General features: G+C 45.4%; 1 protein-coding gene across 1 annotated transcript in view; it reads left to right on the top strand.

The window, feature by feature from the left end:
- Positions 1-19,734: 19,734 nt before the first annotated feature.
- Positions 19,735-23,744, top strand: part of MKI67 (marker of proliferation Ki-67) — a 48,847-nt gene continuing 44,837 nt past the window's right edge. Inside the window, exon 1 of the mRNA XM_089669534.1 lies at positions 19,735-19,858. The gene's annotated coding sequence lies outside the window, so the exon portion shown is untranslated. The remainder of the gene's footprint in view (positions 19,859-23,744) is intronic.

Here is a 23,744-nt window from a genome sequence, read left to right as displayed (position 1 = left end):
GTTTCCACTCCTTGAAATTTGTTCTTTTTTTATATAAACTCAAAAGTCCGGGTTTGACTTGAACGCAACTCGTACTTTAGAAAAGTATTTCTCAACCTTTTTTCAGTCAAGGCACCCTTTAAAATTATGGACCATCTTGAGGCCTCCAATTCTAAAATGTAAAAAATATTGTAATAGTTTTATACAATGCAGCAACATCCATACATTTAAGACACCCAAACGTTAGAAGTGATTTATTCTTCCAAAGCAAATACACTTTTTTCAAGTATTCAAGTCAGTACCATTCTTCTCCCTCAGTTTTTCTCCATCACTGAGCTAATGTGACCCCAACACTGATGGAGATGGGCAGGGGAGGGCAAACACGGATGATGTGCAGGCAACTGACATCCTGCTTAATCAACTAATGATGTAATTGGTTATCAGGATTCTGGCAGCTAAAAGGTTGTAAAGGTGCACAATGAAAACCTGTGGCTTTGTGTAACTAAAGAGCAGGCTTGTTCAACCTGCTGGTTTGTATACACGTTGTAGGCCATTTTTATACATTTTGCCAAGGCACCCCTGAAGAAACCTCAAGGCACCCCGGGGTGCCTGGGCACCCTGGTTGAAAAAGGCTGCTTTAGGCGAATGAATGTAGTCTTCAGCAACCTCATGTTGGAGAGTTTTGGGGGTTGTGAGGACTGTTAAGTTCCAATGTTGCCAGAAGGACAATATCTCAGGATGAGACCAAAAGGTGTGAAACCAGTTGGTGCATCCCAGACACATTGCGTGGGGTGAAACAACAAGCTTTTCTAACTGGTCTGGAATGTAATAGACATAGTGTATACATATATGTTGAATTAAAGCTTGCCATACATCGCCTAGATTTCAATTAGCCTGTGAGCTAAACAAGTGAAATCCAATTAATTTCCTCGTCCACCCTAAATCTGGCCGTACACTAGAAGAATTTCATTCAAAATTTTTAAATTCAGAAATATGAATTTGATTTTTGAATTGTTAGTAGCTACAGGCATGAACCTGGTATCACATTTTTCAGCTAGTAATGTCCTTTTTAGTAAAAGCAATGCAAGTGACTCTATAGCTGCCCAATCACTTTTACAATGCACAGAAGGTCCCCGCCTTCCTGTCATCTTTTCTAGGCTCTCCCATTCTACTGGGTATCCCGGGACCACTACAAGCTGTTTCGTCCTCTGCTTTTTGATGAAATGAAGCTGAAAGTGATGAGGATTTTATCACTTCAGGTTTCAGTTCTGTGTTTACCTGGCCGGTAATGGCCAGGGAAGCAGCTGATCAAACAGATCTGTTTGATTGTCTGCCTTGAAGGGTAGAGGAGGGATTGCATAAATGGTGATTGCACCACACATGTAAGGTATGAATGTCAAGCAAGAGCATTAATTCTAGCGCCAGAGATCATGTTTAACTCTAATCTGGTATCATGTAAATGCTTTGACAGCTTTGCATAAGAATAAATAAAGACACTGTAGTTTGTCATTAGATATGTGCAATTTTAAATCTTGACATGTTAGGTATCTATTTACTCGGTGCAACATCATCTTTTATATTTTACTACAAAATTGGGTATTATATTGTGTTTGTGTTCATTAAACTTTATTTCAATGTTTTTTTCCTGATAAATTGCATTTGATGAATGCAAATATTGTGCAACCAAAACATTGCAGCAACCACCATTTTATTCTCGAAGGCCTTTGCTTTCAGAAAATATATCATATTTTGTGGGTTCTAAGTAATTTTCAAGCTATAAAAAACTGATGTTAACATGTAGTGAAAATGTTAAAAAAAGCTCCAGACAGTTAGTGGATAAAGAAGTTATCTTAGAGTCATGTGGTCAGGTTTACATCTTCCTAATGATGGCCATGCATGCTGCGTTTTTTTTATCCAATCGATGTGTGATTTGATCAACACAATTGAATAGCCATTACTTCCCTTCTGATTGATTTAGTCTTGAATTCGACCAGATTCGAGCAAATTGAGATGAGCAGACAGGACGGAAGGTTATCTACTGCTCTGCATCAATAGGCAGCACTGGGATACATTGTTCATAATTACAATCGTATTCTGTTTGATCAGATTAGAGAGGTTACATGGTGGAAACAGAGATGCGATCTATGACTTATGAAGTTATGATTGTACTGTATCTTAACCATTTGCCAACCGCCCCATAGCAGATATACTGAATTATGTATATAAATGTAATTTTGCACTTCCTGGTTGTGGGTGCGTGTGCGTGCTGCTGGCATAGCAGAAGCCGATCAGCGGGCGCCGGCCAATGGATGAGTGCCGGCACCCGCCGATTGTCTAGCAGACTGACAGAACACAGCTCTGCCTATGTAAACAAGGCAGTTCTGTGTCCTGTCAGCAGCAATGTGCTGGATTCTGTTTCCCCGGCAAGGCAGGGAGTAGAATCCAGGACTTTGCCTAGTACACACAGTAAACATTACACATAGCTAGGCACACAGTTAACCCCTTGATCACCCTAGATGTTTAACTTCTTCTCAGCCATTGTCATTAGTACAGTGTCAGTGCATAATTTTAGCACTGATCACTGTATTAGCTCCTGCAAAGTGTTAGTGTCAGTTAGTGCCTGATGGTCCGCCGCATTATCGCAGTCACTGATCGCCACCACTACTAGTATTGAAAAAAAAAAACAATTCCAGTATACATACCAGTGGTCACCAAACTGCGGCTCAGGGGCCAGATGCGGCCCTTTGCAGACCTTTATCTGGCCCTTAAATACTTTTCCTCCCACTGATGTCATGACCAATGATAGGGCACTATTCCAAGCACTGACACAAATGATGGGGCACTATTCCTCCCACTGACACAAATGATGGGGCACTATTCTTCCCACTGACATCAGTGAGGGGGCACTATTCCTCCTACTGACATCAATGATGGGGCACTATTCCTCCCACTGACATCAATGATGGGGCACTATTCCTCCCACTGACACCAATGATGGGGCACTAAGCCTTCCACTCACATCAATGATGGGGCGCTATCCCTCCCACTGACACCAATGATGGGGCACTATTCCTCCCACTGATACCAATGATGGGGTACATTTTGCCCTAAATTTATGAAGCATTTTGATTTTTTTACAGGATATGCTTTATAGCAGAAAGTAAAAAATATTGTTTTTTTTAATTATCAAAAACCCAGAGGTGATCAAATACCACCAAAAGAAAGCTCTATTTGTGGGAAAAAAATGACATAACTTTCATTTATGTACAGCGTTGCATGACTGTGCAACTGTCAGTTAAAATAACGCAGTGCCTTATTGCAAATCTTCCAGAGGTCAAGTGATTAAAGTGATAATAAATGTTGTTTTTTTTTTAAAAACCAACATTTTATACTTACCCACTCTGTGTAACGGTTTTGAACAGAGCAGTCCAGATCCTCCTCTTCTCAGGTCCCCTGCCAGCGCTTCTGGACCCTCCCTCCTGCTGTCTCAGCCAACAAGGAAGCTTTTGTGCATATCGCTGGATCAGGATAGGGCTCAGGTAACTATTAGAGGGATAGCTACACACAAAAGGTATATTACCTTCATGTATAGAATGCACAAAGGTAAAAAAACCTTGATTGAGCCTAACTATCGAACGTAATCCACCTCCCCATGTGTGGCATTTTTACCGAATGGGTTTTCGACTACAGATCAATTATTCCTGCGGGAAGAGTCTGATTGGAAAAGAAATAAATTTTTTATTGAAGTGTGTACAGGTGATCTATTCTTAAAGGGTTAGTTCACCATAATAAAAAATTCCTATGTAGATAATGGGTGTCTATATTATTATTATACAGGATTTATATAGTATCAACAGTTTGCTCAGTGCTTTACAATGTGAGGGCAGACAGTACAGTTACAATACAATTGAATGCAGGAGGAATCAGAGGGTCCTGCTCGTTAGACCTTACAATCTATGGGGGATGAGCCGATGGAGAAAATACATGTACAGTTGTTAGGTGGAGGCAGGATAGGCTACTCTGAAGCAGGGGCAGACTGACAACTCATGGGGCCCCCGAGCAATAGGGGATCATGGGGCCCCTGTGTCCTTGCCCAAATTCAAAAAAGCCTATGAAAAAGGTTCCAGGGGCATCTCATGGGGCCCCCTACTGACCCCGGGCCCTCGGGCAGTGCCTGAGTTTCCAAATGGTCAGTCCACCCCTGCTCTGAAGAGAAAAGTTTTCAGGCATTGCCTAAAAATGGACAGAGTAGGAGATAGACAAATTAGGGTAGGGAATTCCATAGGATGGGAGAGGCTTGGGAGAAGTCCGGCAGGCGAGCATGGGAGGTGGTGAAAAGGGAATTAGAGAGCAGGATGTCTTGGGAGGAATGAAGAATGCAATTTGGTTGGTATTTTGAGACTATTTAGTGATATAGCTGGGGGCCGAGTTGTGGATGGTTTTGTAAGTTGTTGTTAGTATTTTAAATTTAATTTGTTGGGTGAGTGGCAGCCAATGGGGGAATTGGCAGAGAGGGTGGCAGACACTGAACGGTTGGTAAGGTGGATGAGTCTGGCAGCAGCAATTAAAATGGACTGGAGGGGGGATAGACTATATAAAGATAAGCCAATGAGGAGGGAGTTGCAGTAGTCGAGGTGAGAGTTAACCTGGGAGTGAATTAGGAGCTTTGTAGTGTCATTGGTTAGGAAAAGCATATTTTGGAGATGTTGCAGAGGCTGAGATGGCAAGCTTTGTAAAGTGATTGGATGTGGGGGCCGAAAGGAGAGTTCAGAGTCCAGGATTACACCTAGCACTCTGGCATGCGGGGACGGGTTGATGGTTGTGCCATTGATCTTGACAGAGAAGTCAGGGGAAGGGGCATGTGGGGGAGGAAATATTAGGAGCTCGGTTTTGGATAGATTGAGTTTGAAGAAGTGGTGTGACATCCAGACTGATATGCCGGTCAGTAAGTTAGTGATACGTGAAGAGACTGTTGTTGTGAGCTGAAGAGTAGAAAGATAGATTTGGGTGTCGTCGGCATAGAAATGATATTGAAAGCCATGGGAGGGAGGACCCAGGGAGGAGGTGTAGATTGAGAATAGGAGAGGTCCAAGAACAGAACCTTGGGGGACCCCAATAGAAAATGGAAGAGGAGAAAGTAGAATTGTAAGTGACACTGAAGGTGAGGTGGGATAGATAGGATGAGAACCAACAAAGAGCACAGTCATGGATACCAAGGGAGTAAAGTTTTTTAAGGAGGAGGGTGTGGTCAACCATATTAAAGGCATCTGAGAGGTCCAGGAGAAGGAGTACAGAATAGTGTCCATTGGTTTTTGCTGTTAGTAAATTGTTTGTGAGTTTTAGGAGAGCAGTTTCTGTGGAGTGTTGAGGGCGAAATCCAGACTGAAGGGGATCAAGAAGGTTATTCTTGATGAGGTGGTCGCTCAGTTGGTTATAAACTAGGCGTTCAAGGAGTTTGGAGGAAAAGGGGAGTAAGTAGATGGGGCGTAGGTTTTTAAGATTGGTGGGGTGAAAGGAAGGCTTTTTAAGTATGGGGATGACTAGTGCATGTTTTAGAGTGTTGGGATAGATGCCAGAAGAGAGGGAGAGATTGAAGATGTGAGTTGGAAAGTGTAGGATAGAGCCAGAGGGTGACCTCAGTATTTGAGAGGGAATTGGGTCCAGGGGAGAGGTGGTTAGTTGGCCATTAGAAAGAAGTTTAGCAACCTCGTCTGTAGTAGCAGGGTTGAATAAGGGTAGTATTGAGTGTACCTTTGGACATGGGGTGTTAAGTGGGGGAGTTATCTATAAAGTGGAGACTTCATTATGAATTGCATCGATCTTATTTTTGCAGTGACTGGCAATCTCCTGGGCAGTGAGTGAGTTAGTGGGTTGAGGCAGTGAGGGACAAAGAGAGTTAAAGGTAGAGAAGAGTTGATGGGGACTGAATGAGAAGGTATTAATGAGAGTGATAAAATAGGTCTGCTTGGCAGTGTGAATGCAAAAGTTGTATTTTTGGAGGGCAGTTTTTTTTTTTTAACGAAGCTTTATTTGGGTTTTTCAATTATAGATAAACTCAGCTGATGAAACCCTCCAAGGATGTATCCTGGCAACAAAGTAACCTTTGTAACAGTACTGACATATTGACCAATATAAGCAATACAATATTTTGCATAGAAAACTGATCAGAAAGATTCACAAAATATTCAGTATATCTGAGGAGAAGTAGGAAAAATGGTGGAAAAAATTAGCTAAACGCAATGTCATCAGTTAGAACCTCTGAACAGAAACTCTGAAGGCAGATGAGACAAAAGAGGGGAGGCATTGTGAGTCAGTAACGTGTGTAGGGGATGTGTAATGGTGAGCTATGATATATCCAAAGATAAGAAGGTCAGGACATACCACAGAACGTTGAATGGGAGCTGGGGTACTGAGAGTATGTTAGTTGTCATGCGTAAGACGTGAATGTTGAAGTAGGAGAGAAGCGTATGAAGAGGAGATAATCAAAGAAGAAGGAGCAGAGAAGATAGGTAGATCTATACAGAAGGAGAAGAAATTTGAGAAGGAAGCTAGTATGGAGAAAAGATGGAAGAAAAAGAGGTGGGAAAATGATGTAGGAACGGGCTGGAAGATCCCCTCCCAAGAAGTCGTTGAGCATATTTGGTAACGAGCAGAACGCTGTGTTTTGAGAGAATAAGAGAGCTAGAGGCGACTCCCTGTATCAAAAAGTGATATAAGTGTTGTAAGTCCTCGCTGATTAAGGGTGGGAGGAGAAGTTATAAAGGAATGTGCGATGAAGGTGAAGTATAAAGAAAACGGTGAAGGAAGTAGATGAAAGGAAATATGGCTTGGTTGCCTAGCTTGGCTAGGAGTGGTGTGAGAGCAGCAACAAATGAGCATTGTAAGTGTATTAGATATAGTCATGCACACATTAAATCCTCATAAATCAATACAATATGTCCAGATTTACTGGCTCATGTTTCCAGATTGGGGCATCACAGAAGAGCCATGAAGGAAAAACTGATGCTCTGTGGTCGAAAAGGATTTTTGAACATAGAGTCTCCATTTTCAATTATATTGCTCCTCTCTGTGCTGGAGGGATGAGGTGAGGAAGTGGAGCTGGTCCAGATGGAGAAGTGCATTAAGAGCTGAATTGACATCTGCGATATTTGGAGGACTGTTAGAGACCCACTTTTTCAATATGGCTCTCCTCGCAACCATCAGGCAAGAGGACAACCATGGTTTTGTGGCTCGGAGAATGGCAAGCTGGAGCGGATGATCCCCTGTGAAGACCGATTCCAAATTGCCGAAGAGAAGAGGTAAAGGGTCCTTTGGTAGTTGTAGAGAAGTGATGAAGGTGATATAGCTGAGTAGTTGGGACCAAAAAGTAGATATTAGTTGGCAATCCCAAAATCTGTGTTTTAGCGAAGGTTTATAGTGTCCACACAAAGGGCAGGTAGAGACCGAGGGATTCCCACGGACATATAGGCATGGCATGTAGGCATGATGCATTAACTTAAATTGTTGCTCTCGCCAGAACTCATTGGAGTTGAAGGCACAGGTATTGTTGAAACCAGTGAGGATTTGATCCATTAAGAGTGTGTTGTCAAAGTCTCTGATCCAAGGAGAAGTAGGAGTGGAGGCCTCTAGAGGATGCACATAGTGTAGGTTTAATGGTCCATAGATGTGAGATATCTTGTATTTTTGATTTCTAACTAAGATATCTATGATCGAGGAGCGGAAGTGACTAGATTTAACCGATGTTATCTTGTTCACAATTACTTTACTTTACTTTACATTAATTACAAACTTGCAAAACATACAGAAAATGATGAGGAGGTAGATTGAAAGAAGTTGAAATCTGAAAAAAAGACAAAGGAAAGCCATAGGCAGTGTCGTATAATTGGCTAACTAGTTTGAGGTCCCGTTCCAACCATAGATCATATGCTGCGTGTTGTTGAGGGACAGAAAAAGCAGGATTACGATGTATGGGGAGGAAACGGGAAACCCATGGGGATACGCCTAATTTACGTCTGATCTCCCTCCATGTGATAAGGGTATCACGGATGAGTGGATTATATTTTAAGTGTGGAGGGAGGGAGTTAGGGTTTGAATGTAGAAGGGCTGAAAGATCGAAAGGGTGGGCCATGGCAGATTCTAGTTGCAGATTAGAATAGTTGGAGGATTTGGTCAGCCAATCTATACACACCCATAAAATGCACGAGAGATTATATACTCTGATATTTGGAAGACCAATTCCCCCTCTCACATCTAGGCAGATATAGCTTATGCAGGGAAATGCGTGACCGACGTCCTTTCCATATAAATGTAGAGAGCGCTTTGTTTAATCTAAGTATGCTTAAGTAGAAGACGGATGGTCTGAAGAGGGTATAACAATTTCGGGAAGCTCACCATCTTGAAGAGGTGGGCTCGCCCTACAAGTGACAGTGGTAACTCTTTCCATAGCTCTAATTCGCTTATAATTTTTTGAATTGTTGGTGAAAAATTGAGCGAGTAGAGAGAAGAGGCAAGTTTTTAAATTTTGATTCCTAAGTATGTAATATGATCAGGGGTAATTTTGAAAAGAGAATTATGAGCCCACGAGGGAGTGCATGCATGGAATAAGGGAAGGACTTTGCTTTTCGCGAAGTTAATACGAAGACCCGAACAGTGCCTGAAGGCTGTGAAAATATCATGTATATAAGGCAGGTCATGAGTTGGGTTGGCAGTGAAAATTAAAATATCATCAGCAAACAAGACTAGACGTAGGTCTTGTTGAGCTATTTGGACTCCGTGTAGCTGTGAGTGGAACAGTAGGAAGCGGGCTAAGGGTTCTAGGGCCAAATTGAAGAGCAAGGGGGATAAGGGGCACCCTTGTCTTGTTCCTTTATGCAGTTTAATAGGGGTAGATGTGCGCGCTGCAGCAACCACCTGTGCTGTAGGAGCTGAGCACATAGCTTGGACTACATGAGTGAAAGGGCCTGAGAAGCCAAATCTATGTAAAACCATCTGTAGCCACTGAAAGTTAACATTATCAAAGGCCTTTTCAGCATCAAAAGAGATTATCGCTAGGTCTTGGTGAGGGTTGATTTTAGCATGATTTAACACTGCTAGTACTTTGTGGATGTTTGAGGCAGCAGAGCGTCCTTGTATGAAGCCCGTTTGAGAGGGATGAATGATGGAAGGCAAAATAATAGCTAAACGATTTGCGATAATTTTTGATAGAATTTTGGCATCTAAATTTAGAAGGGAGATCGGCCTATAGGAACCTGGGTCAGACGGGTCTTTGTCTTTCTTTGCTATAAATTTTATATGTGCCTAAAAGGCAGACGGAAGATAGGCACCCCCTTCTTGTATAGAGCAGTAAACTGATTGCAGGGTCGAAGAAAGGGTTGTAACCATGAGTTTGTAGAACTCAGAGGTGTATCCGTCTGGGCCAGGAGCTTTACCATTAGCTAGAGTTTTTATAGCAGATTGAATATCGGATTGAGATATAGGAGCATTAAGAGATTGGAGTGCTACGGGATCGATTTGAGGAAGAGCAATATCGTCTAGAAAAGACAAAGCCTGTGATTGGTCAATAGGGTCAGGGCATTATAGTTTAGCATAGAAACTTTCCAATATGGAAACAATTTCTTCAGGGGAGTGTTTCAATGTACCCTGAGAGTCCTTGAAGGAAGTGAATTGTGTAAGAGTAAACGGTTTACGGCACAAGCGAGCCAGGAGTTTGCCCGGCTTGTTGCCAAAGTTATGATACTGTAAGTCAAGATGTGATTGGTGCATGGATTCTTGTGCTGTTGCCCATGTTTCGAATTGGTGTTTTGCCTCTAGCCAGACTTTCCTGTGTTCATGTGTGTTGGAGTCAGCCAAATTTTTTTGAATCAGTCGGAGTTGGTTACTAGCTTCTGTGTATTTTAGAGTGACCTTTTTCTTATATGCAGATGTAAAGGCGATGATTTTACCGTGTAAAACCGCCTTTCCCGTTTCCCAAAATAGGTTGGGATTGGATAAGTGAGCTGCATTGGTGATCTGGAAGTCTGCCCAAGTATCTTGGAGTTGTCGTAACACCTCCTGGTTATTTGCTAAGAAGGAAGGAAAGCACCACGTTTTGTGAGATTGTGTGTTGTTAAGATAGTTGAGGGTTATGGATATGGGAGAATGATCCGAAATGACTATGTCATGTATATCTGAGGAAGATGTATATTGCAAAGCAATAGAATTGCAAAAAAAATATTCTATTCTGGAAAGCGAACGGGGTACCGGAGAAATGAAGGTGAATTCCTTCCCATTTGGGTGGGCCAAACGCCAAATGTCTGTTAGTTGCATTGCTTCCGCAAATGTAGACAGTAGTGTGAGTGTTGACTGGGACTCTGTAAGTGGGCGGTGATTGTGTTCTAGTGATTTCGACTTATCTTCAAAGGCATTCATAAGTGAGTTGAGGTCCCCTCCGACTACTAAAGGTAGATGGATGTAGGCGGACAGCTTTGAAGACAAGTCCTGGAAAAACTGTTTTGACGGTGAGTTTGGAGCATAAGTATTGGTGAGGACCAGTGATTGAGAGCCTACTTTGAGGTGTACCGCTAGGAATCTGCCTGCCTCGTCTGTGTTTACCGAGATTATGTCAGGTGCGAGCTTTTTGTGTATCAGAATGAGCACTCCTACTTTATTATTGAGTGAGGGAGAACCTATAACGTGTCCTACCCAAAGTTTCTTCATACGAACAAAGTCAGTTTGGCCTAAGTGTGTTTCTTGGAGTAGTGCTACATCTGCTCTAAGTCGGCGGAGATGGCGGATGGAGGGCAGTTTTATATTGGTTGCAGGCTTTATGAGTCTTACGCCATAGATGCTCAAGAGTGTGGCTGTGTTTTTTTGAGACTTTTGGTATTGTCTGTTTGCCAGGGTTGTGGGGGCCGGGGCCCGATTCTGTGTGTAGTGAGAGGGGCGAGCTCGTCCAGGGCGGAGGACAGAGATCTATTGTAGACAGAAGTGGCTAGATTGGGGCAGAACAGGGGTGAGATATTGTCATTGAGGTGGTCAGTAGCACAGTGGAGAAGAGAAGGGTTAAAGTGGTAAAGGTCTCTACGGGTAATTGTTAGGCAGTTGGAGGGAGAGGTGGTGGAAGACAGGGAGAGAGTGAAACTAATAAGGTGGTGATCATAGAGAGGAAAGGATTACTGAAGAGGTTGGATGGAGTGCATAGGTAGAAGAATACAAGATCAAGGGTGTTGACTTCAGAGTGAGTAGGAGCATGTACCATTGCTTCAGGTCAAATGAGGAGGTTAGACTAAGAAGTTTAGAAGTAGGAGTGTTAGTATCAACAGGGATGTTTAAATCACTGAGAATGACTGTGGGCATTTCAGAAGAGAAAAAGTAGGGTAGCCAGGCAGAGAAGTCATCAAGGAAAGTTGATAACGGTCCAGGGGGCCAGTAGATGACAGTAATTCTTAATGAAATTGGAGAAAATAGATGTATACAGTGAGCTTCGAATGATGAGTGGGACAGAGAGGGAGGAGAGTGAAAAACCTGAAAGGTGCTCTATGGGAATAGGAGGATTCCCACTCCACCTCCCTTGCATTCACTGGGTCTGGGGGAGTAAATCCAGAGAAGACCACCTTGGGAGAGGGAAGCAGGAGAAGCAGTATCAGGTTCATGTAGCCAGGTTTCAGTGACAGCAAGTAAATGAACGGAGTTAGTGACAACGAGGTCGTGGATGGAGGTGAGTTTGTTGCAGACAGAGTGGGCATTCCAGAGGGCACAGAAGAAGAGTGGACTGGTTTGGGGAAAAAGAGGAATGGAGACTACATTTTGTGGGTTGTGGCTGCTGCCAGAGGGTTCAGGGTGACGGTGCATTGGTTGCAGTTAAATAAAGGAGGCCCAGGGTTTGAGGATATGTCTCCAGAGGTTAAGAGAAGCAGAAGGTTGAGAAAGGTAATATGAGAGTGTGGTTTATATGAGGAGGCATGCCTCAGCATCCTGGGGTGTTTTTTAGCATGTGGGATCAGAATTGGGAGGAGATGATGAGTGCAGTGATAAGGCGAGGACAGAAGTGAGGGTGATAAATACAGATTGTGGGGTGGAGAAGAGGACTGAAGGAAACAGAGTTTGAGGAGAGGGGACACAATTGTGAAAAGGAAAGGTAGAGAGCTCATGTTACAGAGAGGGAGGAGGGGAAACGAGGTCTCCTGCAGTCTGGTATTTTGCAAAGTAGTTTTCCGTAGATTTTAGCTTCGTGCAATCCCTGAAATACAAAAGTGGAAGTACCACTTAATTAACGATCCCCACTTTATTGGAACAACCCCAGCATGCACCACCCTGGTGCCCCACTGTGCAGCTCTCACTAAAGTTGAAGAATACCCTTGATATAGGTGTAGGTCATTTACCTAGCTCCTGGAGCCTGGCTGGATTACTCCCAGGATGTTTCTAAGTGAGGCCTAGTCATTACTGGTCACCTCCACCATCACGGGAGTGAGCTCTGCTCAGAGCTACTGAAAGAGGGGATATGAATCAGAGAAAGAGCGATGGTGGAGGTGATTAGTAACAGCCAGGGCTGGGACAAGGGGTGGGCAGGAGGGGCGGCTGCCCTGGGTGCAGTGGGGATTTATGATGTTGTGCTAAAAGGGATGATTTGGAGGGGGATTTGTACTAGGAGAGTGAATTTCTGTTTGGAGGGGGATTTGTACTAGGAGAGTGAGTTTCTGTTTGGGGGGAGGATTTGTACTGGGACAGTGAATTTCTGTTTGGGGGGAGGATTTGTACTGGGAGAGTGAATTTCTGTTTGGGGGGAGGATTTGTACTGGGAGAGTGAATTTCTGTTTGGGGGGACGATTTGCGCTGGGAGAGTGAATTTCTGTTTGGAGGGAGGATTTGTACTGGGAGAGTGAATTTCTGTTGGGGGGGGACGATTTGCGCTGGGAGAGTGAATTTCTGTTTGGAGGGAGGATTTGTACTGGGAGAGTGAATTTCTGTTTGGGGGGGCGATTTGTACTAGAAAAGTGAATTTCTGTTTGGGGGGACGATTTGTGCTGGGAGAGTGAATTTCTGTTTGGGGGAGGATTTGCGCTGGGAGAGTGAATTTCTGTTTGGGGGGACGATTTGTACTAGAAAAGTGAATTTCTGTTTGGGGGAGGATTTGCGCTGGGAGAGTGAATTTCTGTTTGGGGGGACAATTTGCGCTGGGAGAGTGAATTTCTGTTTGGGGGGATGAATTGTACTAGGAGAGTGAATTTCTGTTTGGGGGGAGGATTTGCGCTGGGAGAGTGAATTTCTGTTTGGGGGGAGGATTTGCGCTGGGAGAGTGAATTTCTGTTTGGGGGGATGAATTGTACTAGGAGAGTGAATTTCTGTTTGGGGGGACGATTTGCGCTGGGAGAGTGAATTTCTGTTTGGGGGGACGATTTGCGCTGGGAGAGTGAATTTCTGTTTGGGGGGATGAATTGCGCTAGGAGAGTGAATTTCTGTTTGGGGGGAGGATTTGCGCTGGGAGAGTGAATTTTTGTTTGGGGGGATGAATTGCACTAGGAGAGCGAATTTCTGTTTGGGGGGACGATTTGCGCTGGGAGAGTGAATTTCTGTTTGGGGGGACAATTTGTACTAGAAAAGTGAATTTCTGTTTGGGGGGACGATTTGCGCTGGGAGAGTGAATTTCTGTTTGGGGGGACGATTTGCGCTGGGAGAGTGAATTTCTGTTTGGGGGGAGGATTTGTACTGGGAGAGTGAATTTCTGTTTGGGGGGGGCGATTTGTACTAGAAAAGTGAATTTCTGTTTGGGGGGAGGATTTGCGCTGGGAGAGTGAATTTCTGTTTGGGGGGAGGATTTGCGCTGAGAGAGTGAATTTCTGTTTGGGGGGACGATTTGCGCTGAGAGAGTGAATTTCTGTTTGGGGGGACGATTTGCGCTGAGAGAGTGAATTTCTGTTTGGGGGGAGGATTTGCGCTGAGAGAGTGAATTTCTGTTTGGGGGGAGGATTTGCGCTGAGAGAGTGAATTTCTGTTTGGGGGGAGGATTTGCGCTGGGAGAGTGAATTTCTGTTTGGGGGGAGGATTTGCGCTGGGAGAGTGAATTTCTGTTTGGGGGGAGGATTTGCGCTGGGAGAGTGAATTTCTGTTTGGGGGGATGAATTGTATTAGGAGAGTGAATTTCTGTTTGGGGAGACGATTTGCGCTGGGAGAGTGAATTTCTGTTTGGGGGGACAATTTGTACTAGAAAAGTAAATTTCTGTTTGGGGGGACGATTTGCGCTGGGAGAGTGAATTTCTGTTTGGGGGGAGGATTTGTACTGGGAGAGTGAATTTCTGTTTGGGGGGGGGGCGATTTGTACTAGAAAAGTGAATTTCTGTTTGGGGGGACGATTTGCGCTGGGAGAGTGAATTTCTGTTTGGGGGGACGATTTGCGCTGGGAGAGTGAATTTCTGTTTGGGGGGACGATTTGCGCTGGGAGAGTGAATTTCTGTTTGGGGGGATGAATTGTGCTAGGAGAGTGAATTTCTGTTTGGGGGGGGGGATTTGCGCTGGGAGAGTGAATTTCTGTTTGGGGGGAGGATTTGCGCTGGGAGAGTGAATTTCTGTTTGGGGGGAGGATTTGCGCTGGGAGAGTGAATTTCTGTTTGGGGGGATGAATTGTACTAGGAGAGTGAATTTCTGTTTGGGGGGACGATTTGCGCTGGGAGAGTGAATTTCTGTTTGGGGGGACAATTTGTACTAGAAAAGTGAATTTCTGTTTGGGGGGACGATTTGCGCTGGGAGAGTGAATTTCTGTTTGGGGGGACGATTTGCGCTGGGAGAGTGAATTTCTGTTTGGGGGGACGATTTGCGCTGGGAGAGTGAATTTCTGTTTGGGGGGACGATTTGCGCTGGGAGAGTGAATTTCTGTTTGGGGGGACGATTTGCGCTGGGAGAGTGAATTTCTGTTTGGGGGGACGATTTGCGCTGGGAGAGTGAATTTCTGTTTGGGGGGATGAATTGCGCTAGGAGAGTGAATTTCTGTTTGGGGGGAGGATTTGCGCTGGGAGAGTGAATATTTGTTTGGGGGGACGAATTGCACTAGGAGAGCGAATTTCTGTTTGGGGGGACGATTTGCGCTGGGAGAGTGAATTTCTGTTTGGGGGGACAATTTGTACTAGAAAAGTGAATTTCTGTTTGGGGGGACGATTTGCGCTGGGAGAGTGAATTTCTGTTTGGGGGGACGATTTGCGCTGGGAGAGTGAATTTCTGTTTGGGGGGAGGATTTGTACTGGGAGAGTGAATTTCTGTTTGGGGGGGGGGGCGATTTGTACTAGAAAAGTGAATTTCTGTTTGGGGGGAGGATTTGCGCTGGGAGAGTGAATTTCTGTTTGGGGGGAGGATTTGCGCTGAGAGAGTGAATTTCTGTTTGGGGGGAGGATTTGCGCTGAGAGAGTGAATTTCTGTTTGGGGGGACGATTTGCGCTGAGAGAGTGAATTTCTGTTTGGGGGGAGGATTTGCGCTGAGAGAGTGAATTTCTGTTTGGGGGGAGGATTTGCGCTGAGAGAGTGAATTTCTGTTTGGGGGGAGGATTTGCGCTGGGAGAGTGAATTTCTGTTTGGGGGGAGGATTTGCGCTGGGAGAGTGAATTTCTGTTTGGGGGGAGGATTTGCGCTGGGAGAGTGAATTTCTGTTTGGGGGGATGAATTGTACTAGGAGAGTGAATTTCTGTTTGGGGAGACGATTTGCGCTGGGAGAGTGAATTTCTGTTTGGGGGGACAATTTGTACTAGAAAAGTAAATTTCTGTTTGGGGGGACGATTTGCGCTGGGAGAGTGAATTTCTGTTTGGGGGGAGGATTTGTACTGGGAGAGTGAATTTCTGTTTGGGGGGGGGGCAATTTGTACTAGAAAAGTGAATTTCTGTTTGGGGGGACGATTTGCGCTGGGAGAGTGAATTTCTGTTTGGGGGGACGATTTGCGCTGGGAGAGTGAATTTCTGTTTGGGGGGACGATTTGCGCTGGGAGAGTGAATTTCTGTTTGGGGGGATGAATTGTGCTAGGAGAGTGAATTTCTGTTTGGGGGGGGGATTTGCGCTGGGAGAGTGAATTTCTGTTTGGGGGGAGGATTTGCGCTGGGAGAGTGAATTTCTGTTTGGGGGGAGGATTTGCGCTGGGAGAGTGAATTTCTGTTTGGGGGGATGAATTGTACTAGGAGAGTGAATTTCTGTTTGGGGGGACGATTTGCGCTGGGAGAGTGAATTTCTGTTTGGGGGGACAATTTGTACTAGAAAAGTGAATTTCTGTTTGGGGGGACGATTTGCGCTGGGAGAGTGAATTTCTGTTTGGGGGGACGATTTGCGCTGGGAGAGTGAATTTCTGTTTGGGGGGACGATTTGCGCTGGGAGAGTGAATTTCTGTTTGGGGGGACGATTTGCGCTGGGAGAGTGAATTTCTGTTTGGGGGGACGATTTGCGCTGGGAGAGTGAATTTCTGTTTGGGGGGACGATTTGCGCTGGGAGAGTGAATTTCTGTTTGGGGGGATGAATTGCGCTAGGAGAGTGAATTTCTGTTTGGGGGGAGGATTTGCGCTGGGAGAGTGAATTTTTGTTTGGGGGGACGAATTGCACTAGGAGAGCGAATTTCTGTTTGGGGGGACGATTTGCGCTGGGAGAGTGAATTTCTGTTTGGGGGGACAATTTGTACTAGAAAAGTGAATTTCTGTTTGGGGGGACGATTTGCGCTGGGAGAGTGAATTTCTGTTTGGGGGGACGATTTGCGCTGGGAGAGTGAATTTCTGTTTGGGGGGAGGATTTGTACTGGGAGAGTGAATTTCTGTTTGGGGGGGGGGGCGATTTGTACTAGAAAAGTGAATTTCTGTTTGGGGGGAGGATTTGCGCTGGGAGAGTGAATTTCTGTTTGGGGGGAGGATTTGCGCTGAGAGAGTGAATTTCTGTTTGGGGGGACGATTTGCGCTGAGAGAGTGAATTTCTGTTTGGGGGGACGATTTGCGCTGAGAGAGTGAATTTCTGTTTGGGGGGACGATTTGCGCTGAGAGAGTGAATTTCTGTTTGGGGGGAGGATTTGCGCTGAGAGAGTGAATTTCTGTTTGGGGGGAGGATTTGCGCTGAGAGAGTGAATTTCTGTTTGGGAGGAGGATTTGCGCTGGGAGAGTGAATTTCTGTTTGGGGGGAGGATTTGCGCTGGGAGAGTGAATTTCTGTTTGGGGGGAGGATTTGCACTGGGAGAGTGAATTTCTGTTTGGGGGGGGCGATTTGTACTAGAAAAGTGAATTTCTGTTTCGGGGGAGGATTTGCGCTGGGAGAGTGAATTTCTGTTTGGGGGGAGGATTTGCGCTGAGAGAGTGAATTTCTGTTTGGGGGGAGGATTTGCGCTGAGAGAGTGAATTTCTGTTTGGGGGGACAATTTGCGCTGGGAGAGTGAATTTCTGTTTGGGGGGATGAATTGTACTAGGAGAGTGAATTTCTGTTTGGGGGGAGGATTTGCGCTGGGAGAGTGAATTTCTGTTTGGGGGGATGTATTGTACTAGGAGAGTGAATTTCTGTTTGGGGGGAGGATTTGCGCTGGGAGAGTGAATTTCTGTTTGGGGGGAGGATTTGCGCTGGGAGAGTGAATTTCTGTTTGGGGGGACGATTTGTACTAGAAAAGTGAATTTCTGTTTGGGGGGACGATTTGCGCTGGGAGAGTGAATTTCTGTTTGGGGGGAGGATTTGCGCTGAGAGAGTGAATTTCTGTTTGGGGGGAGGATTTGCGCTGAGAGAGTGAATTTCTGTTTGGGGGGAGGATTTGCGCTGGGAGAGTGAATTTCTGTTTGGGGGGAGGATTTGCGCTGGGAGAGTGAATTTCTGTTTGGGGGGACGATTTGTACTAGAAAAGTGAATTTCTGTTTGGGGGGACGATTTGCGCTGGGAGAGTGAATTTCTGTTTGGGGGGAGGATTTGCGCTGGGAGAGTGAATTTCTGTTTGGGGGGAGGATTTGCGCTGGGAGAGTGAATTTCTGTTTGGGGGGAGGATTTGCGCTGGGAGAGTGAATTTCTGTTTGGGGGGAGGATTTGCGCTGAGAGAGTGAATTTCTGTTTGGGGGGAGGATTTGCGCTGAGAGAGTGAATTTCTGTTTGGGGGGAGGATTTGCGCTGAGAGAGTGAATTTCTGTTTGGGGGGAGGATTTGCGCTGAGAGAGTGAATTTCTGTTTGGGGGGATGAATTGTACTAGGAGAGTGAATTTCTGTTTGGGGGGACGATTTGCGCTGGGAGAGTGAATTTCTGTTTGGGGGGGACGATTTGCGCTGGGAGAGCGAATTTCTGTTTGGGGGGACGATTTGCGCTGAGAGAGTGAATTTCTGTTTGGGGGGACGATTTGCGCTGGGAGAGTGAATTTCTGTTTGGGGGGACGATTTGCGCTGAGAGAGTGAATTTCTGTTTGGGGGGACGATTGCGCTGGGAGAGTGAATTGCTGTTTGGATTTGCGCTGGGAGAGTGAATTTCTGTTTGGGGGGAGGATTTGCGCTGGGAGAATGAATTTCTGTTTGGGGGGAGGATTTGCGCTGAGAGAGTGAATTTCTGTTTGGGGGGACGATTTGCGCTGGGAGAGTGAATTGCTGTTTGGATTTGCGCTGGGAGAGTGAATTTCTGTTTGGGGGGAGGATTTGCGCTGGGAGAATGAATTTCTGTTTGGGGGGAGGATTTGCGCTGAGAGAGTGAATTTCTGTTTGGGGGGAGGATTTGCGCTGAAAGAGTGAATTTCTGTTTGGGGGGAGGATTTGCGCTGGGAGAGGGGGCTTTGGAGAGGATTTTTGCTCTACCTGTCAGAATACAAAAGTGTAGCAGGGAGACAGCTGCCCACCATCGCTTGTTAGTATGGCAATCTGTTTTTTTTGTTTTTTGCCAATGGCTGGATTGAACAACAAAAACCAAGCAAACAGCGTGCACCAGGCTGAAGTGGGTGACATTTTGCTTGCTAAGGTGCTCTGTATAAGCAATTGCCTGTTTCTCTTATTTCTATCCGATTCTATTTTCCTCTTGTTGATCCTGGCGCTGATCTCCTCCTGACTACATTCATTCCCTCCAGCACTGCCTCAATGTCATTTCTGAGGTGATTTACTTATGATGACAACAAAGGATCATAGCTGTGCAGTCTTTACCAGGGGGCCAAGGGGAGAGAGTTGTCACTGTCTACCAGGAAGTGTCTGAATGATGGGGGGGGGCACCATGTAGTATTTATATTTTACGTGACATGTTGGATGTGTTTAGATACATTCTTATGTCCTTCTATGGACTTGCTGAGCACGGTGTCCATTTCTATTAAAGGTGTTACATTTGAGGTGAGAGGCATGCTAACAGACATGGCCGTGTGAGGGAAGCCGTCTATGTGCTCCCATTGGCTCTGTGTTGCCGCCATACTGAGAACACTTCTCTTCCACCTCGTCGCCTTTGTTTGGGGAAACTGCGCGCTATTTTTTCCCTCCCCGTCCCCGCCCACGTGGCACCGCATTGGCAAAGATCGCGTCCACGTGATGCCGCACCTCCAATCACACATCTTCGCGCTGCTTTTCGAACACTTTTAAAACTTCACGCCCATTAGCGGTATCCCTGCGCCGGAGGAAATAGTTCGCTCGGAACCCTTCCAACATCGTATTGCCAGCCCCGATCGGTGGAGGGACGTCGGAAACAGCGGGATATAACGTGCGACGGGGAGTTTGGCGCTGTCGCCGATCTGTTCTGCGGCTTAAACCGTAGCCGGTAAGTGAATCGGCGGAGTGATCCTGTCGGCGCCGTGCGGTCGGAGCTATGCGCCTGCGCACTGCTGACTACGCGGAGGCGCCGAAGTGCCAGTAACGGACAGCGGCCAGCTCGGCGGGGCCGGTCTGTGTGTATGTGAGCGGCGCGTCTACGGGTGAATGGAGTGAGCGCTCCGTCTCAAGGAATTCCCCCTCCGTCCTCAGGTCAGTGTTGGGCCTCCTACAGTCTGTCCGGGGACATCGGATAGAGACGCAGGCGGCCAGCCCGCCAATTTCTGGAAGTGTCAGCTCGGTGTCTTTGGCGGGCTGGCGGCCAGGTTTACATGGAGGAGGTTTAGATGTGAAACGCTGTTAGTGGGTTGGTTGCCAAGGGTTACATTATTTAGGGTGTCTGCCTAGCTGCAGGGGCTTGGTTGCCAGGGGTTACAGCAGTGGGGGGCTGTCCTCAACACTGCCTGTGCGCCCTATTGCTTTATTGGGGGTTGCCATCGCCGCACAGCCCGTGCATTATTGCTTTACTGGGGGCTGCCTTCGTCAGTGTCTGTTCATGTTATTGCATTACTGGGGGGCTGCCCTCATTGCTGCCTGTGTATGTTATTGCTTTATTGTCCCCCCCCCCCCCCGGTCCATGTTGCTTTATTGGGGGGCTGCCCTCACCACACTATGCAATTGCTTTATTTGGGAGCTGCCTGTGCATGCTATTTTTTATTGGGGGGGGGGGGGGGGTCTTCTCACCATTGCCTGCAGACCTGTCCTGTTTGAGGGCTGCCCTTATTACTGCCTGCAAGGCTTAGCTTCCATGTGTTGGCATGTGGTAGTCAGGCTGGGCTTTGTGGGTGGCTGCCAGGTGTTCCATGTCAGTGATGGCTGCAGCTGGTTGGGAAGGGGTTGGTGAGGTCCTCTGCTCAGTGGTAGGCTCCCTCCCCCTCTTTTTTCCTTCCCCTGCTCAGACTAGTTTGCAGATGTTGTTAAATCTGTGATCCGGTGGGCGACGCATGGGGCTGTTTCTGTGTAAAGTGCCTGCTGCACGTGGATCTGTGTACATCTCTCCCGGTCTGCAGACCTGCTAACGTGCACATGGCAGTCAGTGATCGGCCTGCTGTCAGCTGGGAATCTCTTTACTGTTTGTACAAGACTTGCACAGCTGCATGCTGGGATCTTTCTCTTTGCAGCAGATGTATTGGCCTGCACTGGGCAGTCTTTCCCAACATATAGACAAGGCAGTTCAGCTTCAAGTGGTATTGTACCAAAAAGCAAACATTTAGGCTCCATGACACTGGCTTGTCTGTAGAAGCATTTGTTACTCTATGGGGGTGATTTACTAAAACCGAGAATTTAGTGCTGTTGTGCATGATAGCCAATCAGCTTGTTCAGTTGAGCTTTGACAAAACCTTAAAGCTGATTGGTTTCTTTGCAGAGCTGCCCCAGGTTTTGCACTCTGCTGTTTTAGTAAATCACCCCCTGTGTGTCCATGCACAGTAGGTCTTCTAGAAGTGTTTTTAAGTTCAGCGTTTTGAGGCATATTATATTGCAGCTTACCAATTCTTAGATGTGATGGCTGCGTTCGGTTTTTATTTTTTTGCTTGTTTTTACCTGGTGATCTGGCCAGTAAGTTTGTTCTTCAACAGGACAAGCTATCATGCAGATGCAGCAGTTACAGGGTTGAGATGAACCATTTACCACAGCTAGTGGTGCTTACAGTGATCAGCTTTTATTTGTGTAACATTACAAGAGGAAAAAAAATCTAACTGTTTAAAGTATTTGCTGGAATTTGGCTTAAATTTGTTAGTGTATGAACATATGAACACTCCTCTACCTCCCAGATGGGCAATGCTGCTGTCCAGAGGCACTCATTCATCCAGAATGGAGGCACTCTTAACACAGAAGGCAGATCGCCAGGTAAAAAAGCCTAAAAAAAACAGTAAATGTAGCCACCACATCTGATTGCTAAGCTGCAATATTTTACATTTTGGATTTAATACCACTTTAACCGCTTCCTGTCCGCACTATAGCAGATATATGGCACAGGTGTGCAAAAGCACGTGTGTATGTTTGTGTATATATATATATATATATATATATATATGTGTGTGTGTGTATATGTGTATATATATGTATTTATGTATATATATATGTGTGTATATGTATATGTGTGTATATTATTATTATTATTACGAGTTTATATAGCGCCAAAGGGTTTGCTCAGCGCTGTACAATAGGTATATATATATATATATATATATATATATATATATATATATGTGTGATCTTGCATTTCTGGCTGGGGGCATGCGCACGCCCTACCTGTGCCGCCATTTGCGCCGAGGTTGTTAATCACCGGGTCCCAGCCAGTGATTACCCACCGGCGCCCGGTGGTTGCTGAGGATCTCTGACGGGTTGGGAGGGACTGTTCATAAACAAACAGTTCTCCCTGTCAGCTCGTGTACACTGATTTGAATGGCTATGCACGGCAATGCAAAGCGGTGTGCTTACAGTGAAGCACACAAACACAGCCCCATAGTAAAACACACCCAGCACAGTTAACCCTTTGATCGCCCCAGATGTTAACCCCTTCCTGCCCAGTGCCATCAGTATAGTGTCAGAGCTTTTTATTAGCACTGATCACTGTATTCGTGTCACTGGGGATCTCAGTGACACCAAGTCAATTCCCCCCAGTGTCAGAATGCTTGCTGCAGTCCTGCTATAAGTCGCTGCCCGCCGCCACTGCTATTTAAAATTGAAGAAAAAAAATCCCTGTATATATACCGCCATTTATAAACTCTATAACTTTCACGTAAACCAATTAATTTACATATATGGGGCCCCCGGGCAATAGGGGATTATGGGGCCCCTGTGTCTTTGCCCAAACTCAAAAATGGCATCTCATGGGGCCCCCTACTGGCCCTTGGGCAGTGCCCGAGTTTCCAAATGGTCAGTCCGCCCCTGGACACCAGCATTGTCAGTTTGGGGGAAGGGAATGTTAGACTAGCAGATTTACATGGACTTTACCAACCAATTAAATTTTAACTCCATCTAACACTTTACAAATGGTTACAGCAAACACATTTTTCTCTCCTATAAATAAAAGATTACTAGTGTAAGCATGCTTGTTGGTGTTAAATGATTTCTCAGCCCCTTTAATTTCCACTTTTGGGGACAGCTTGGTCTGTGAAAGGAAGTTGAAAAATAACAGACTTGCTGGCCGGATCACCAGGTGGGAGGAAAAAAATTAAAACTGCAGCCACTAAGTCACTGGTCACATCACTGTGATTTAAAATCACAATTTCTAAGACTGTATTGCTACTTGTGAAGATTTTCAACTATTTCTTGAAATTTGCAGTGCAATTTCGATTATATTCTATGTATGTGAAATAGCAACGAAACTACAGAAAAGTCATGCGAGAACTACTTAGGAAGTTGCACTGCAGCTTATTGCATTCGTTTGATGCGATTTCGGGTGGGATTTCAATTCCATAATCGCATCAGCATGACCGAGCACTAAGGATTGCTAAGCTGCAATTTTGTGTGAGTTTATTACTGATTTAATATTAGAATATAGAGCTTTAAGTTTTTATTTGTAAATCTTTATTTTAATACTGATCACTTATGTTTAACACAGTCCTTTAGAGTTGGTAGAAGTCTGGTGATAAAATTGTTCTTTTGAGTCAAGGTGGGCTGCTAATACATAGGCTGGTTGGCAGGTGCATACCAATTGCTTTTTAAACTTCCATGTGTCTATTCTACCTAAGTTCTGTTAGCTGGCAAGATACATGGAGGTGCCTGCTCAGGTCATGGTTCTCCGTGTATGCAAGGTGATTTGTTCCATGCTTGTGTCTAATGCCAACTGTTTGGTTCTGCCCAAGTTTTGATTTCTAAAACATATCTGGAGTTTAATGTGACGGGTATGTGTTGCATCTTGTGAGATGGGTATATCCATACGTGTGATGATGGTCTTGAGGCCATGTTGGCACTGGCCATTGATATTGGACAGGTTTTGTGACATCCGTTTTATTTTTGTAACCTATACTTTGTTTGACTTGATCAGTTCCATCAGCTTTTGAGAAACTGAGAGTTTGAGATTTTTTGCCAT

Source organism: Staurois parvus, unplaced genomic scaffold, assembly GCF_062004578.1.
Source record: "Staurois parvus isolate SC_StPar_1 unplaced genomic scaffold, SC_StPar_1.0 ptg000009l, whole genome shotgun sequence".
In the NCBI taxonomy this organism is placed as follows: Eukaryota; Metazoa; Chordata; class Amphibia; order Anura; family Ranidae; genus Staurois; species Staurois parvus.
Note: the sequence above shows the minus strand (reverse complement) of the source record. Positions and strands in the feature narration are given on the sequence as shown.